Source organism: Triticum dicoccoides, chromosome 3B, assembly GCF_002162155.2.
Source record: "Triticum dicoccoides isolate Atlit2015 ecotype Zavitan chromosome 3B, WEW_v2.0, whole genome shotgun sequence".
NCBI classification, from domain to species: domain Eukaryota; kingdom Viridiplantae; phylum Streptophyta; class Magnoliopsida; order Poales; family Poaceae; genus Triticum; species Triticum dicoccoides.
In genome coordinates, this window is record NC_041385.1 from 515,031,975 (window position 1) to 515,047,320 (window position 15,346).

Consider the following 15,346-nt stretch of genomic DNA (forward strand, 5'->3'; position numbering starts at 1 on the left):
GGGGGGGGGAGGGGGGAAGGGGGCAGAGACCGATCGACTAGTATATGTGTGGGGAAGGAGAGAGACCTACCTATGTATTGAGGGAGATCGATCGACATCCATGGATATGTGTAGCAGAGGAATAAGGTTGGGAGAAAGACAAAGGTAGAGCGTCAGAGGGTTGGTGGTGGAGTGGCGTCTCACAAATGGTGGGGAGGCTTGCTAGACAAACAGAGGGTATGAGTGCAATATCAATAAGAGAGGGCGGGGGATGTCTGTCTGTCTATGCACGTGCGTGTGAGAGATGGGCCAGGAGGTATGCAAGGATGATGAGGGGAGAAGATATGGTTGTGGTAAGCATACGTAACTACATAGGAAGATCAACCGTCGTGTGTCTGAGAAAGGGAGAGACATAACTAGCGAGGTAAGTGTATCGGTGCTTGGGGAAAACGAGTTATAGTTGACCTGGCTATATGTAGGGAGATCAGTTCATATACACGGCTGCATGTCTTAGAAGCAAATAAGGTCCGGAGAGATAGATAGGGGGAGAGGGGTGCGGCTAGGAGGTGGTGCGAGAGGCCTACCATGTCGAGGGGGAGGAGTGTGCGAGTATGTGATCAATATAAAGAGGGGCGGGAGTGTGCACTTGCGTGGAACCGTATTGGACATAGGGGGGCATGGACGGTGAGAAGAGAAGAGGGGAAGCATATATGTGTTTGTTGTAGGCACACTTGGATAGAGAGGTATATCGACCGGTGTGTGCCGGAAGGAAGGAGCCGTGGGCCTACATACACCGCGGGTGGACGACCTAAAGAGAAATAATGAACATGCGCGATGGAGGGGACGCTAAGGGTGGGTGAGAGGGGGGTGGGCGTGTGCATGCATGATAGAAAGTTAGCGCTAGCTAGCTACAAATAGAAGAGGATCGTGAAGGTGTAAAAGACGAACAAAGATCATAATTCATTATAAAAAAGTGGATACGAATACTTGAAGAAGATATCATAATGTAGAACATTGATTATAATTTGGGCTAATGTGTGGCTTTTGCAACTCAGGTCTAACTACTTGTCATAATGTAGGGGGCGGGGCACTACTTTGTGTGATAAACACGGTGTACATATGGAACATGGTTTAGATTATGAATATATAGTTAGTACATCAAATGCACTATTATTTGGAATCAACATCAAGTGTATTCAAAAAATAGAATTCGAGTTCATGTAGTACACGTAGTTCATATCTATCTCTATAGTAATCATTTGGTGTGTTATTAAGGTAATACACGAATGATGGTTGAAGTTGGCAACAATCATGATTATAGGTTCTTATTGAAATAGAGAAACAAATTCAAATTTGGTTCAAATTGCAGCGGTAGTATAGACATTTGGAATGCACTAAAATGTTGGTATGAGTAGGTTACATGCATTATACAGCAAGCGAAAAAATTTAATTGGACATAACATGGATTCATACTCCCTCCTTCCATCTATATAGGGCGTACTGAGTTTTTTAAGACCGCCTTTGACTATTGACAAGATTAATAGTACATGACATGCACAATGTGAAAATTATATCATTGAAAGAACCTTTCACTGACGAATTTAACGGTGTGCTTTGTGTAAGTTGCATGCCATATATTATTGCTCTAATATTTGGTCAAAGTTAGCATCAAAAAACGCATTAGGCCCTATATAGATGGAAGGAGGGAGTAGCTTTGAATAGCATTTGTATAGTAAAACGGGGCAAGACTCTCTCTTTGTGTGGTGTCAATAGTTTTATTTTTTTCGTTTTCTTTTTGGTTGAGGGAAGTGCGAGTTGATTTGGTACGTACAAGTACAATATTACTACACATTAGGCTTGTCCCCCAAATTCAACCCGCGTCTTGTTATATCCCGAAAATTCAGATATCGTGCTCCCAAAACTGGCGCCTTCACAACCCGCGCCTTGCTATCCCGAAATTACAATGCGTGCGAAAACTCCCTCCAGCTGCCAAATCCCGACACGCGAAATCCCTCTTCTAACCCTGAGCGGAAAGGGCCGCTAGTTCAAATTGGTGGGGGGTACTTTTGTAACACACCCTACATTTTGGACAAGCGCGTCCCTAAGTCATGGTTCACCCCCTCCCATCGCCCCCTTTTGCCATTCGAAATCCCAGGCCGCCATAACCTCTCCGCTACAGCCGTGAAATCCCACCCTCCTCCATCCGCCACCTCACCGCTGCCCAGCCGGAGCCTCTTCCCCGACGATGTCATCCACCGCAACAGCTCGACATCCCTCATCCACCTCCCTGGATGAGGATCCTCGTCCATCTCGTCTATCGCGGCTGCTCCATCCCCACAGCGCCGCCTTAACCTGCTCTACCAGAACTGCAACATCCTCACCGACTCCTCGGACAAAGCCGAGGCCTACTCGGCGCCACCAAAGAGGTTGTGCACTCATTGCATTGCACCTTGTCCTTAACTCGGCCTCCCAGCGCCGACGGTGCTCCACCCCACACCCCCATGGAGCGGCTACCTTGAAGCCGGTGCCGTGGGCGACATCTCCACGACAGCTCTCCCCCAGTGCGAGGCCCCTTCGGCGGTGGCGTCCATACCAGCCGGATCTGCTGCTGCTGCTCCGGCTCTCGCTCGCTCGCTCACGCTACTACTGCTGCTCTGGCTCTCGCTCGCTCGCCCAGCTGCTACTGCTGCTCTCCCCCTCGCTCGTGCTGCTGCTCTGCTCCGATTTAGCCACACTTCAGTCGACTGAATCAACTTTTGGGTCAGTCGATTTTCAAGGGTTGGGGGGGGCTCGCCGGAGTTAAGGAAGAACCACCCGCAGCGGGGACGGGGGCTCGCCGGAGAGGTACCCCACTATCTATCTTAGGGTTCAGGGTGGGGGCGGGGGGCCTAGAGGACTGGCCGAGGCGGCGGTGGGGAGCTGGTTCGGGGTGGCGAGGCGGCGCTGGGGCCGACGGTTCGGCCGATGGTGGCTGGCGGCTCATGGGGGTGCAGGTTGAAGATGAACTGCATGCCCTCCCTAAACTACATGTCAAGTGCCTCTCTGCTACCATTGCATTCAGTTTCGACGGTAACATTCAGATTCCACAGTAAATTTCAGTTTCGACAGTTAAGTTCAGAGTCAACAGTTTTTACCTCATCTGTTGTAGTCAGGTGGTTTTTGGTGATGTAAATTTTACATCTATTTTACATCATCTATTGGAGATGCTATTAGAATCCCACTTGAGATTGACGATGGCTGTCTTGTGCTGCTTCAGCCTTGACGTCTTACGGCTCATCGGAGCTGCTCCAACGATAGAACGATCCATCAGAATAGAGCAGTGCCCTGGATGCCGTCTATAGATTCCTCAGATCTTCCTCCACACCTCCGCCAGCCAGCTATGCCTCAACTGCTTCAACGACCAACCCAATGATGTTGAGGTCTACACGGCTATGGCAAAGAGGTTGTACACTTGTTGCATCACTTATTACTATACATTCATGTCGATCCATTAGGGCTATTTTGGTTCAACGAAAAAACATAGCAATAGGGAATTTTCCAATGGCACTCTACTATTCAATTATTCATGCATTTTGTTGAAAGGAACGAAGCAAAACATCCACCTGGACCTACTTTTCAAAATCCTATGCATGAAAACAAGACCAAGTGCATTAGTGGCAGAATAACATTCTAACTGTACACGCTTTCATATGGTTTCACTTTATTTTGGCCATGTTTCTTTGCATTCCTCTGCTCTTCCAATTCCTGTAAACCAAACACCCAAGTTGATAGAAATCCCGTGTTTACAAATGCTTTGTTTACCATGTGCATTCCTATCCTATTCCGGTGTTTTTCCTATCCCTGCGTTTTTAGAATCACGCAAGCCAAATGAGCCCTTACAGAATTACTTCAGTTACAGGTAGGTGTCGAAGGGAACTTTGTGTGGTTTGTCTTGCTCCTGCCGCGATGTTGTCCACCTCGCTTGAGCTGCTCCATCGACAGAAGCATCCACCAAACCAGACATCATGACTCCTGACTGTCTTTCGCCGCCTCAGATCTCCTTCCCTGCCGCCGGCACCCACTGCAACGACATCACCATCATCGACTCAGCAGATGAACCTGAGGAGTACACGGGTCCACAAGAGAGGTCGCACTCTTTTGTTTCTGCTTATGTTATGCATTGCTTAAAATTACCTGCTACTTTATTGTCCTGTTCACCTCTTGAACTCCAAGTTAGGTCCAAATAAATGTTCAAACTTGAGTTCTAAATTAGTTGTGGGGCACATATCGAGGCAACAATGAATAGTATGTCTGTCTAATATCTGGTTCACCTAGGGCATGCCTATGTTGTTCATCTTGGGTGGGAAACAAATAGTAAAGCAATCATCATCTGTCTTTTTATTAAATTAAAGCAATCATTAGCCTGCTATCATTATTTTTGGATCCATCCACTGGTTGTTACCATCACTCTAAATTTCTGCATGCTCTCCTTACATAATCTCACCATATTTTTTCGTATGCATGTCAGATATTGTACACAGTCATGCTGAACATGTAGAGAAAAAGAGAAGAGTTTTGCGCGGCAATACAATGTCATGCAGACAATGCTCCATGGTGGGTTCAATGGCAAACCCTCCCCACCCCTCTCCAGATTGTAATCCAGAGGAAGATATCTGTTCTGAGGCGGATTAAGACGCCGCTGACCACTCCTATTTACCCCCCAAGGTGTTTGCTCTACCTTGGCATGATGATATTAGTCATGTCATGCATATGTTGCCTTGCAGTGCCTAATTTTGACATCATATATGTCATCTGCTTAGTTTAGACATGTTCTGTGATGCCACTAGTTTAGTTTCTATATCATATATGGGAATTATGCAGTCTCATGTCTTCTAGCCAGCCATAATATATGTGAAATGTGCAATGCCATCCTGTTTAACCAGGCATCATATATCTGAATGATATCTTGCCCATCCTTTTCTTCATTACATTTCCATTTGTCAACAATGTTTGTACATTAAACTACTCTTCCTGTGAATCAGCCATTTGGGTGGGAGATGGAAAAATCTGGAGTGAAAACAAGGCCTTCAGAGCAGGCAGTGCTACCTGTCGAAGCATATCTCTTGTTGGGTCCCGATAGCTCCTCAGAGATGGATTCAGAGACAGATGACCAGTCCTATTCCCCCACCGAGGTGTATGCTCTAACTTGGCATGGTTATACTACTCATATGATGCATATGGTGTCTTGCATTGCATAGTTTAGACATCATATACACAATATTCAACACCATCTTCTTAGTTCAGACATCATATCGAATGCCCTCTGTTTAGCATATAAATCACATATGTGAATTAAATGATGTGATCCTGATTACTTAGATAACATGTAGGTGAATTATGTCATGCGATCCTGTTTAGTTATTCATCATATCTTTGAATTATGTTATGCTATGCTATCCAGTTTAGATAGACATCATATATGTGAAATTATGTCATGCTATCCGTTTGAGTTAAACAATATACATGTCAACTATTTCATGCCCTATTTTTTCCACACTATCTATTGCATCTGTCTCTCATACAATGTCTATACATTCAACTATGTTTCCTGTTTATCAGCCATTTGAATTGGAGCGGGTGATGCCAGTATCTAGCGGACTAAAAACACGGTCTTCAAATAAAACAGTGCTACCTGTTGGTGGAGATAGCACCCCGGTTGTACATGCATAAGAACCAGCCCTACCACACATAACCCAAACTCTCGCAAATTGTACCCCTACTGCGATGGACAGAGAACCAGCTTCACCCAATCTAACCCCAACCCCAGCCGATAGTAACCGACTTCCTGTTGACACAGCACCATTGATACGTCTCCGTCGTATCTATAATTTTTGATTGTTCCATGCCAATATTATTCAACTTTCATATACTTTTGGCAACTTTTTATATTACTTTTGGGACTAACATATTGATCCAGTGCCCAGTGCCAGTTCCTGTTTGTTGCATGTTTTATGTTTCGCAGAAACCCCATATCAAACAGAGTCCTAACGGGATAAAAATGGACGGAGAATTATTTTGGAATATTTGTGATTTTTGGGAAGTAAAATCAACGCGAGACAGTGCCCGAGGTGGCCACGAGACAGGGGCCCACGCCCACTCCAGGTGGGTGCGCCCCCACCCTCCTGGGCCTCTTGTAAGGCGGTTGATGCCATTCTTTGGCTGCAAGAAAGCTAATTTTTGGGAAAAGATCTGGGCAGAGGTTTCAATCCAATCGGAGTTACGAATCTCCGGATATAAAAGAAACGGTGCCAGGGCAGAATCCCAGAACGCGGAAACAGAGAGAGACAGAGAGATAGATCCAATCTCGGAAGGGCTCTCGCCCCTCCCACGCCATGGGAGCCAAGGACCAGAGGGGAAACCCTTCTCCCATCTAGGGAGAAGGTCAAGGAAGAAGAAGAAGAAGGGGGGCTCTCTCCCCCTTGCTTCCTGGCGCTAGAACGCCGCCGGGGGCCATCATCATCACCGCGATCTTCACCAACACCTCCGCCATCTTCACCAACATCTCCATCACCTTCCCCCATCTATCTAAAGCGGTCCACTCTCCCGCAACCCGCTGTACCCTCTACTTGAACATGGTGCTTTATGCTTCATATTATTATCCAATGATGTGTTGCCATCCTATGATGTCTGAGTAGATTTTTGTTGTCCTATCGGTGATTGATGAATTGCTATGATTGGTTTGAGTTGCATGTTTTATTATTGGTGTTGTCCTATGGTGCTCTCCGTGTCGCGCAAGCGTGAGGGATCCCCGCTGTAGGGTTTGCACTATGTTCATGATTTGCTTATGGTGGGTGGCGTGAGTGATAGAAGCATAGACCCGAGTAAGTAGGTTGTTTGCGTATGGGATAAAGGGGACTTGATACTTTAATGCTATGGTTGGGTTTTACCTTAATGATCTTTAGTAGTTGCGGATGCTTGCTGGAGTTCCAATCATAAGTGCATATGATCCAAGAAGAGAAAGTATGTTAGCTTATGTCTCTCCCTCAAATAGAATTGCAATAGTGATTACCGGTCTAGTAAAGTAGTCAATTGCTTAGGGACAATTTCACAACTCCTACCACCACTTTTCCACACTCGCTATATTTACTTTGTTGCTTCTTCATCTAAACAGCCCCTACTTTTTATTTACGTGCTCTTTATCTTGCAAACCTATCCAACAACACCTACAAAGTAATTCTAGTTTCATACTTGTTCTAGGTAAAGCAAACACTAAGCGTGCATAGAGTTGTATCAGTGGCAGATAGGACTTGAGAGAATATTTGTTCTACCTTTAGCCCCTCTTTGGGTTCGACACTCTTACTTATCGAAAGAGGCTACAATTGATCCCGTATACTTGCGGGTTATCAAGACCTTTTTCTGGCGCCGTTGCCGGGGAGTCATAGTGTGGGGTGAATATTCTCGTGTGTGCTTGTTTGCTTTATCACTAAGTAATTTTTATTTGCTATTCTTAGTTGTTTTCTATCTTTAGTTATGGGTAGGAAACGCAAAATACCAAAAAATTAGTTGAACCTACTGAACCAATGGTTGAAGAACCACTCAAAATCTATCACACTCTAGAAGCTTTTTACTTGGATCTTCTTCGATCCCTTTGTGCTCGTGCTGAAACCCCCACTAGCTTAGTTGAGGGAAAATCTTTAGATGAGCATGCTTGTTATGTGCAACATCGTATATCTGAAAAAGGGAAACTTTTACTGGATGAAATTTATTGTTTGCAATGCTATGCCTGGTCTTTATGTGAACTATATGATTTTACTTGTTGTTCTGAAAACCCTAAGAAACACCTTCCCTATCAATGCTTGTCTAGTGATAATGGAATCGTATCTTCGTATGTTAAGGGTGTTTATAATTACTATGATGTTCAACAAATTGAAGAATTTGTTGCTTTTAAGGGTGCTTGTGAAATTGCTTCTTTGATTGAAAAGTATGATGCTATTCTCTATAAATCTGAAATTTTTGCCATACTTTAATATTGTTATGATAATTATGCTTCTAATGCCTATGTTAAACTACATATTGAGAAATTCTCCGTTGTCCAAGAAGAGACTAATATTTTGCAGGAAGCTATGGAAGAAGAAATTGATGAAACTGTGAGCTCATTGGATGAAAAAGATGATGAGAAGAGCGAAGAACAAAAGGAGGAAGAGCGGATTAACTACTCGTGCCCACATTCTAATGAGAGTAACTCTTCAACTCATCCATTGTTTAATTCCCCTTTGTGCTTACCGAAGGATGATTGCTATGATGATTGTTATGATCCCACTGATTCTATTGAAATATCCCTTTTTGATGATGCTTGCTATGCTTGTGGCCAAGATGCCAATATGAATGATTCTTATGGAGATGAACTTGCTATAGTTCCTTATGTTAAACATGAAATTGTTGCTATTGCACCCACGCATGATAATCCTATTATCTTTTTGAGTTCTCCAAACTACACTATATCGGAGAAGTTTGTGCTTATTAAGGATTATATTGATGGGTTGCCTTTTACCATTGCACATGATGATTTTGATAGATATAATATGCATGTGCTTGCTGCTCCTAGTTGCAATTATTATGAGAGAGGAACTATATCTCCACCTCTCTATGTTTCCAATACGATAGAATTGCAAGAAACTGCTTATACTATGCATTGGCCTTTACTTTTTGTGCATGAATTGTTCTTTTATGACATGCCAATGCATAGGAAGAGAGTTAGACTTCGTTGTTGCATGATATATGTTACTTTGTGCTCACTACTAAATCACAAATCATTGTTAATTAAAATTGGCTTTGATATACCTTGGGATCCGGGTGGATCCATTACTTGAGCACTATATGCTTCTTCATCTAAACAGCCCCTACTTTTTATTTACGTGCTCTTTATTATCTTGCAAACCTATCCAACAACACCTACAAAGTACTTCTAGTTTCATACTTGTTCTAGGAAAAGCGAACACTAAGCATGCGTAGAGTCGTATCGGTGGTAGATAGGACTTGAGAGAATATTTGTTCTACCTTTAGCTCCTCGTTGGGTTCGGCACTCTTACTTATCGAAAGAGGCTATAATTGATCCTGTATACTTGCGGGTTATCAACCATCTCCACCACAGAGCTCCCAAACAAGAGCAGTTAGTAAGGTAGCTCCAGTGCCCAAAGGGCCAGTACTATCACGGCGAACCCCAACTCCACCAGTTAGTATGCCTACTCTTGTGGAGGAAGCGCAACTAGCTAGTCGTAGTTTAGCGTCTATCGCATTTGATGTTGTTAAATCGTATGTGCGTATCTTCCCATCTTGGAAATATTATACTGAAGATGAAGGAAAATGCCAGTTGCAGGTGTTTGTCCAGGAGTTATGTGTAAGTAATGTTATTCATGGCAATCACTTTGCTTTGTCCCATACATCCTACCTCCATGATGGTTATAATACAACAAATTTTCCCATATTTCTCTATAGAGAAGGACTGATTTGGAAACTCAGGATGAGGTAACCTGTGCTAATACCTCTGCTATCTTCAAGAATGCTTGGTGGTAGTATCAGAATTACCTAAAGAAAACGTACTTCACCAGCAAAGAAACTCATCAAATTCCCTTACGTTCTCCTGAGACACATTTACTCGACGATGACTGGGAACGCCTTGTTCTATACTAGTCCCGAACCAAGAATGTGGTAAGGTCTATGAGCTCATTTTATATTTTTAAGTATTATATTCTTGTGTCTTACTGTACTCTGTTCATGTAGAACAAGTGCCTAAACCTGAAGAACAATTGTTCTAATTTAAGATTCCATTGCTATCATAGTTCAAAAAAGCGCTAGGCGTTAATTGTGCGTTTTGCCACCGCCTTGCGCTTTACTGACCAAAGCGCATGGTTATGCGCAGTTATGCATAGATTAAGCGTAGTAATGCGCAATGCGTTTTGCCAACGCCTAGAGCCTGGGTGCACTTAAGCGCTCGCTTAGGCGCGCCTTTTTTAACTATGATTGCTTTGCTCTTGTATCACTGTATTTACTCATACAAACTTATTTTTAAATGGAAGGATCCAATCGAAACTCTAATGGCACAGCAGGTATGTTCACACATGTTTCTTTAACAGGTTTGCTCTTATCAATAGCTCTGTTGATTTCAATTTTAATTGTGTATACAGTTGACTTTCATATCATGCACATTACTAGCATCACAATAGAGCCAGTAGTGTTGTTGTACATGTAGACCCATGGTACCCATCTGAAATCTTGTTGTGCCATGTAGTTTCCCATGCTTTGTATTCTTTCACTGATGCTTTGTCTTGAACTGATATGATTTGAACCGTGTCTCTATTTTGATTTGGCAAGACAATGCAGTGACCATATGACATAGATATATGTTTGTTTGATGCTTTTATTATGTACTAGTACTTGCCAATAGAAGACTTGGTAGTTTAATCCTGTCCACCTTACTAATGAACTGGTTCACCGAAATGAGTTTCATATACTAGTACATGCTAAACTTGTTATGTGTCTGCTTGTTTCTTCTTTTAGAATGCTGACAGAATATTGGGGAAGAGTGCCTTATTAAGCAATGGTAAAGGAAGTAATGCAGATAAGGTTCAGGATAGTGACACATTCTTGTTGGTCTCCAACAAAGCTGATAAAACAGCTAAGGAAGACCATCTTGAAGAGAGCGAGATAACCCCAAAGTCCTGTCTTGGTTTAGTGTTCGAGTTACTGGCCACTACTGCTTGCACAAGCTTTTCAAACTCATTGTCTGAATCAGTTCAGTTTCTTGAGTCTCAACTACAAGCTGAAAGACATCGATCAGCTGTGCTGCGACAAGAAGCGGAAGGACTGCGAAAGTCCCTGGAGCACTCAGATGCATACTTTCTGGTGCAACAGCAAGCGTTGGAGGATTTTAGCACCAAACAGGACAAAGCTAATAAGCTCGCTAAGCTTATTGCCAGCATGGTGGATACCCAGGATAACGTTTCTTGAGCTCTTCTGAAGTTGTTTCAGTTATGCTCTTGTTTTGCTACCACGTTTATTTGCACTGGTGGCCAATTTTGACAAACAGTGTATGTAATATGCTGCTTTGTTCCCTATATTTGCACTGGTGGTGAACTTTGATGCCCAGTGGATATAATATGTGTAATAGCGGTAATAGGCTAGCGTTAATTGCTTGCTTATTTATTTCCTTATTGTCTTGTTTAGTTGTTTGCTTGTAGTCACTGCAGTTCTTTTTCTGTGTTTTTCTAGTGGCCACAATAGCCTATTTTTGGTAACTAGGCCAAAATAATCATGGCAACACACGGACTGTTGTAACCATGGGCCTCCTGCGGGCCGTATGGTCCATGGGCCTTCTTCGGGCCGTAGGATCCATTGGCCTTCTATACGGGCTGTAGGATCCATTGGCCTTCTATACAGGCCTTAGATCCATGTCCCTTCTACGGGCCGTAGGGTCCATGGGCCTTCTACGGGCCGTACGATCCATGGGCCTTCTACGAGCCGTATGATCCATGGGCCTCATACGGGCCGTATGATCCATGGGCCTTCTACGGGGCGTATCATCATTTCGCCAATCATGGGTCGTACTATTCGTGGACCATAACGGGCCGTTAATAGGCATGATGCAAAATGGACGTATCAACTCCCCCAAGCTTAGACCTCGCTTGTCCTCAAGCGAAAGCCGATATCGAAAAATATGTCCACATGTTTAGAGATAAAGGTGTCGATAAAATAAAATACGGACATGAGGGCATCATGTATTTGATAACTCTATGAAAATAGCCCAAAGGGTTTTTTTGACATGAAAATGGCCCAATGTATTAACGGTCCACAAACGGGCCGACTGTAACGACGGGCTGAATTTGGCCCACTAGCAGAAAATGATAGTAACGGGCCGTATGTATCCGAATGCTGCAAATGAGCCCAAGAATCAATGGGCCCTGAGAAGGCCGAAAGATAACTTGGGCTGGAAATAGCCCAATGGAATAATGGACCGTTAATGGGTATAAAGTGATACACTGTTCATTACGGGCCAGTTTCACCACGGGCCGTTAATGGGCCAAGAGTTACAAAGGGCCTCATATGGGCCGAAAGAAGTCATGGGCCACACATGGGCCGAAAGTTAAAATGGGATGGAATCATATTGGACGTCCCAGATGATGCTACTAGGCCTAATTCAGAGAGGTCGTAACGAGCCCTGGGTTAGCGGGCTGTAAATGGGCTATATGCGAACAAGCCGTTAACAGGCTTTCCGTGGGCCGGCCCGCCACCTTTTGACCAAGTCAAACGGGCTGGCCTTTTCACAGGAATGGGCCTATGTTGGGCCGTGCCACGTGTCACCGTATCATAGGCGCCTTTGGTCCAATGAGTGGATGACATCTGTCCCAATGGTGAGCCGACACGTGTTTCCTCCAACCAATGATCATTTTACACATGGAAAATCCCCATTGGTCGGGGCTGTTAACGGGTTATCGGATCCAAAATCAGACCTGATAGCTTAACGGCGTTCCGTTATGGTGGATGCCATGTGTCGGTCACCCTTGACAAAAGCACTTCTGTGACGCGCGATTTATCGTCATGGAAGTGGACACTTTTGTGATGATAATTTTGGTAATGTCATGGAACACTTCTACGACAGCACAAGTATGACTATCTTAATTCTGTCATAAAATTGTCATGGATGTACATGCATGACAAAAAAAGTGACCTACTGTGACAAACATGTATCATCACGGAAGTGTATTTTTTTGTAGTGTATTGAACTGTTGTCTTTTACCATTAAGTGAGCAAAAATTGTTCCAACCCACACATGATGCTTGTTTCTTTGTTACAACAAAACTCTGCATCACCCCCTTTATATGTAGATGGAAGCACATGCTGTTGTTGCGCCCACTCTCCCCTGGAACTGTTTATGATTTTTGTTAATCTAATGCTGCTGGTAAAATTAAGCAATGCCACTCTCAGAATTAATTAACTACCGAATCTTAGTTCAAAACTGCAACACTTAATAGGGATTAGCGGGATTACCATTTTTGTGGCCGCATGTTTCATCCTCCTTTATTGGCCAGTAATTGATTCTCTTTTTCCTCTGTTAAAACAAATCAGTCGCATTGTTTTAGGAATGGTACTATCCTGCTTTGTATTCTTTCTACATGTTTAACCAAGGTATTGTTAAGATAATGTGTCTGTTAAAATGAATCAGTCGCATTGTTTTAGGAATGGTACTTTTTCTACTTTGTCGTTCTTTATACATGTTGAAACAAGGCATTGTTAAGATAATGTCTCTGTCAATATGAATGAATCACACTGATGGAGAATTGCTACTCTCCTGCTTTGTTTCCCATTAAGATAAGGTAGATCAATAGATGCTTTTCTTCTAGGAGTACAAGTCATCAACCATTATTTCTCAGTTATTGTTTCCCTTGTACCTATTGTTGCTTATAGGGATATCAAAATTAAAGCTCGGTTTTATTCCGACTTTGATTTTAGTTGAACTGGACAAAAGGAGCCAATGTGTCCAAGGCAAACTGCTGCATTACTGGGTCCAGTTGTCGTTCCACTTTGCAGAAAGAAGCAATCACTGTTTGCGCTACATTATAGAAGGAATGACCAAGAAGCTTTACAGAGTATTAGTAGACGCTGGTGACATGACTAATCTGCAGAGAGCAAAGGAAACTCTACAACACGTGGAGTGCACTGGGCAAAAAGTGCCGAAACAAGTACAAGAAGCCACGACAGGACTCCACGATCATAGGCATTACATATTTTGAATGGGAAAAGCTTGTCAAAGTTTAATCATTGGTGTTAGCAAGAAGACGTTAGTTTAATATATTGGAATTGCAAAACCTTGTCAAAATTTGCTCATTGATGTTAGCCAGAAGACATGCATTTGATATTTTTGAGTGGGATGCCCTTTGCTGTGAGCAGCGTCGATTGTTTTTCCTATTCCTATGTTCAGTTTAGAAGTAAATAGTTACTCTGCTGAGATATTCCTATGTTAAGATTTTGTTTTGAATATTGTCTATGTAATGCCAGGCCTTGTGTTTGATTGCAAAGTTGAGCTTGCAATGTCGTGGCATGCGGCATCACGAGCTGCTCACCGTGCCTCCTGAGAATACTGCTTCATATTATTTTGCATGTCGATCTAATGCTAGTGATTTTCTTGTTAAGAAGATCATCCTCTTCTGTTGTTTCCGTGCTTAAGAAGTTCATCGTCTTATGTTTCATTCATAGGCTATACGAGAAGTCGGGTAGGTTAGGCGTGAAACCATATGATCTTCCGACCAACTCATCATCTTAGGCCATGATTGGATCGTCGTTTTCCAACCAAAACCGCTTGTAAAATTGACGCTTGTAAATAAAAGCAGATGGTCTTGGGCGAAGCGCTTGGTTGGTCGATTTCGACTAGTAAAATATACACTGGTCTTTCAAATTACACGCTTAACCTGCCGGTTTTACTTACAGACCCCGGGCCCTCGGTTTCATTACGCCTGTATTTTACGCGTTGTTTCCGATGACGAGTAAATTACACTTGTATGTTAATACAGGTGTGAAATAAACTAGAGCTCCCAAGCGTGGCCTTACCGTTTCATGCCGTCTCAGTCTCTCGAAGGTGCTCATAGGTGTCCGATGATCCTGGCTTCTGAATGAGCAGCGGGCGCTGTATCAGACCATCTGTAGGGCCCGCGAGGCCCTCTCTGTCATCCTTCGAGTTGTTGCACTCGCCGTGGCGCCGAGCATTGTTAACATGGTCAACGAACATGAGGATTCAGGAGATGACTTTATTTTGACTGGCTGACAGTAGGTACCCACTAGGGCCACAACCGTACGTACGCAAGTGCCTCCTTATTATGTACAACTATTTTTTTGCTTCCTCCTGGTTTCCTGACATCACGGTCCCACACCATTGTCAACCTATGTAGTCAATATAAATGAGAGAATTGCACAAGGTGCGGCCGACAGCTGGGACCAAGCAGCTCGAGCAGTATTTGTGTTTTTTAGGTGTGAGCACTGCAGAGCTTTTCTTGGTGATGTTTTCGTTGTTGTTCAAAGGACAGTAGGGTATTAACTGGGTGGGCTATGGCCCGTCTAGCCCAGGCCAGATATCCAACCCAGATATTCTTTTTTTCAAGATGAAAATGGCTAGCACAGCTATACATTTTTTTGAGGAATACCCAGGCAAGGTCAACTTGTTATTCTCCGCTCCGCTGGGCTGCAAATCTTTCCTAGGAGGGATGCATTAGGCTTAACATGAAAATGGACTTTAAAAAAATAATAAATGGGATGTAGTTATAAAAACTGGGTAGTAACTATAAAAAATGCACCAAACACGAAATTAGTTTATAAAATATTATTTATGGATTTTGAAAAT